The following is a 4,294-nucleotide window of genomic DNA, read 5'->3' as shown; positions in this document are numbered from 1 at the left end:
AATGGAGGAGCTCCATCATATTATGTCCAGATTCATTGAATTTGCCAAAAGCTAAAAAGTTAAAGAAGATTCGGTGTAAGGCCATGTGGCATTTTATTATTGGCTTATCCATGGTGTCTCCTCTTGCAAGCTTCTACCCAATCTATTTTCTTAGTGACCTATGAAAGCAATGCAGTTTTCCATTTGGCCCACAAGTTGGTGTTTAATTGTAATTGGGCAAGCACCTAATGCTTGTAGCAATTAGGTAGATTAGGGCAACGTTGATATAATCTTGACCTTTGACCTTGAATCAATCTTGGCCCTTCATTGGAATTAAATTAGATTAGCTACGAAGAGACTTGAAGAAAATGTTGTCATAATACTACCAAAATTATTCCTTCTCACATTGTTGGTTTCATGGTGAATGTTTGTGACATTTGGAATATTGCATTATTTCTTCACTCCCTTACTTAAATTAGATTTCATTTCATGTTGAGTAGAAGAAGAAGTAGATGGATAAAAGACATCGTTGTCTGTGCATTTTGGTACTTGTTGATTGTAAGTAAAACTGTAAGGTTAGTTTGGGGTTCAATTACAAGTGTTTAACTTCTATTGGAAATGTTAATTTAGATTGCACCTTTATTGTATATCTAAATGAGCATTGAGAGTGTGAAAACAATTCCAACGTCCTTAGAAAATAGCACTCACCTATGTCTAGTTAACACAGCAAATCAAGGCCTAGCTAGAGGCTCACCCAATCATCAACATTATCGTATATTCTTAAAGTTATATTAGCCTTTACAATCCTTATCCTTCGTAAAAAAAATTAGTGGGAAGTAATTGGAATAAGTTGGAGTAGCTGATATCCATTGAATGAATACTACAAGTCTCTTTGTGATAACCAGCATATCACATCATTATAACTGTGCTAAGTCTACAGTAAGAAGGAAACATATCTCATCAATCTATATATATTATTTAGCACACGAGCATCCTTCTTCAAGAGAATTGGAGATCTTGTGTTCTATTTGAATACTAAGTCTGTGTGTTATAGTGAAATCAAACTCATGTCAATCCCAATACTACTATAGCCTAAGTGCACCTAGCTAAAGAGGTCCTCCAAGTTTAGGCTCATCAAATGTTAGGTATGAGATACTTTCCTCAAAGTATGATATTTCAATCAGGATTCAACTATGTAGCGTTTGAATCAAACAAACTGACCCATGCTTCATGAATACTGATTCACAAGAACCATCTCCCATGAAAATGAAGGGAATTGAATACGATGAAAAAACAATTTTTTGTTATATATAGTTTTTCCTGAAACTAAGCTAGTTAATGTCAGCTCAATATGGTTTAAACTGGAAATGGAAAAGCTTGTTAATGATTTCATGTATTCTTTGAAGGATTCATATGACATCTTCACGCCTCCGGTGTTATTAATAGTTCTAAATGAAATCCGTAATTACAATTTCTACAAACACTTGGGGAGATGGAAAACTTATTTGCTGAAAAATAATGCATAATCATTCACGACTTGCACCAGCTTAATTTCCATTTGGAGCATAATGTTCAAATTTAAGAGACGACTTTCAGATGAAAAATAACTTCATCTATTAAATAATCACCAATTACATCACACTAAAATGGCGGCAGCGATACCAATCAGCCCGCCAAAAAAATTAATAACTGCAATGCATACCTTGCTTGAGAAGCAAGTTGACACAGAACGCAGGGCAGAGGAATACCAACATAGCTGCTAAAGAGTGGCAAATTCCAGTCCATTTGGATCATGCTATGTTGCATGGCTACGGTGCCATCAGAAACTCGAACTGCCAATTCCGCATTACTATCATTGGAACTGGAGAAGGTTTGCTGCCCTGCCTTCCACCAAAGACTAATCAGTAATATTTTTGTGGTGTTTGAGACCTGACTTCCAGTTTTCCCATCCAAAGTTTTGTTTTGTTGAGCTCATTGTGCGGTTGGAAGCGTTAGAGATGGCATTTTCATAAATTGCCCACAGCTTTTCAGATTCAGGATGCTCTTTTATAATTTTGTTAACAAACCTATTCTCTGTCATCCTCAATACAGTAAAAAGAGGAGGCTCGGCGGCATCGATGGATTTGATTTTCTGCCAAACCAGACACCTGGGTCTCGTAGTCTTTTCCAAACTGAGTTGAAAAAAAGAAGGGTGCTTCACTACATAATGTGCAGGGAGCTCCATGTTATTAACTAGAAAGTCCATCTTTTCGTTAACATTTTTCGTGGAGAAACAAAAGATTAAAGGAAAAACTCCAACTAATTGCCAAGTTTCTTCAGCCGAAAGCCCGAAGTTTTTGAGATTCTCTATCTTCTCCTCTAACGTTTCCACTCGGCTCACAGCCACCCGACTCACAATATACTTGTATATTTTGCTATTTTGTCACCGCCAATCTTGTTGATGAGATCCACTTGTGCGGGGATTAAAGCCGTTCGTGTGAGAACATGTGAATGTACCAGTAAGAAGCTTAAGAGCTCCGTGCCAGAAAAACCCCATCCTTTCCAGAAAGCAAACGAGGGCTTCAATGTCTTCTCCAAGCTGCAACTGAGAAATCTTGGTGCTCTTAACAGGGCTTTAACAAGCAAATCCTCTGACCCAAATAAATTCTTCAGAAACTCCATCTTGGGAAGAATGTTGTTCTACAGGTTATTGCGCAAAAAGCGTGAATTTTTTGTAACAAGTTTGGCCAGATCTCGACTCGCAAAACCGAAACCTTCCATCACTTTGAGCTTAGTTTCCAATATTGTTTCTGCAGATTCGATAATCTGGGCGTGTTTCCTTATCACATTTGAAACTTGGAATTCAGTGCAACCGTGCTTCTTCAACAAATGAATAATCTTCTCTACGTTTTCCAGCGTTTGAAGGTTCTGCAAGTGGGGTCGGCACTGGAACATCCGAGTGATCTGGGCCTCGGAGAGGTTAGGTTTGGTGGAGGCAAACTGTGAAAAGAGGGCCTCCGAGTGAGATTCCGTTGAGAAGACACTGCGGAAATGGAGAGATGATCCAACAACACGCAGTCTGCGGAAGATGATGGTGTTCCTCGTAAAAGCTGTGGAAACAAGCGAAGACGAAGAAGCGGCTGGGGTTTGTGTTTTTAATGAAAATTTATTAAATAGCTCGTGTCACGGGATGCGGTGCAGGCGCTACCAGAAACCAAGGCTGGGGTCCCATGGGCACCCGCTTGCTTAAAAATAGGGCGGGTGTCGCTGAGCTTTTTTGGAACATTTAAAGGAGAGCGGTGTCATGTGTTTCTAAATTGAAAGAAATATTAAAAATATAAATTGTTGTTTTTAAAATTTTTGGTAAGATGATTTCAATTTGGAAGGAAAATGAAGGGTAAGTTCTTGCCAAGTGGCAAAATTCTTCCCTAAACAATAGGGGCTATTTCCAGCCCCCCCTTTTTCCATCCGCTCAACTAAAAAATAGGGGCTCCTAGTTAATAGGAAAAGATTTGAAATTAAGCTTTAGCCCCCCAAAATATTATCATGGGACCTCCACCTCTTTTAATATAGAGCCCAAGCCTCGCCCATGGGACCCCGGGGTAATAATAAAGGTGGAAAAAGGAAAGATTAGTAGTTTTTGCTTCGCATGTATAAAATTCAATTTGATCAATCAACTACCTAATGAACATAAACTAGCACTTGCACCCAAATATAAAAGGATAAATGAAGATTTAGTTTTAAAAAGTATAAAAGTGATAGTGCACCCAAATATAAAAGTATAAATGAAGATTTAGTTTTAAAAAGTATAAAAGTGATAGTTCACAAATATGTAGCATTGCATAAGGAATTCTCACAATGGTAGAACTTATCTTGAATGAACTAAAGTTACAATAATGTCATATTGTATTTTTTTTGGTAGAAATATTTATTAGGTAGAAATTTTAGCATTCATATGTATGGAAAAATATTAAAAAAATTTTAAAATGTCATATTTTTTGTAAATATAAATCTTTTGTGTTTCATTTTTCTTATCAACAAGTGTGAACCTATAGAAGAGTAAATGCTACAACTATAAGCGAAAAAAAAGATTTCATAAATGACGAGAGAAAATATGTCAAATTGTACTACTTAAATCTAACTTCACATACCTAGGCTTTATGTGAGATGAATTGCAAGTTAGCTTCGTTTTTATTTCTAAAAATTTTCTATGGATTCTTTTTCATTTTGCAATATCAATCGAAAGAAAAGGAACAAGACTTGGTGAAGGTTTTGAAACATGGTTGTAAGAAGAGTGGGTTTAACCATGGGGAAAACTATGTAGTTAAGTGTGCTC

At 36.8% G+C, this 4,294-nt stretch overlaps 1 pseudogene; it reads right to left on the bottom strand.

The window, feature by feature from the left end:
• Positions 1-1,569: 1,569 nt before the first annotated feature.
• LOC149538226 (transcription termination factor MTERF15, mitochondrial-like) lies at positions 1,570-3,231 on the bottom strand (annotated as a pseudogene).
• Positions 3,232-4,294: the final 1,063 nt, after the last annotated feature.

The sequence above is a fragment of the Cupressus sempervirens genome, chromosome 9 (assembly GCF_028749045.1).
Source record: "Cupressus sempervirens isolate cs-2001-9-10 chromosome 9, ASM2874904v1, whole genome shotgun sequence".
Taxonomy (NCBI): Eukaryota; Viridiplantae; Streptophyta; class Pinopsida; order Cupressales; family Cupressaceae; genus Cupressus; species Cupressus sempervirens.
This window is presented reverse-complemented; position numbering and strand designations above follow the sequence as displayed.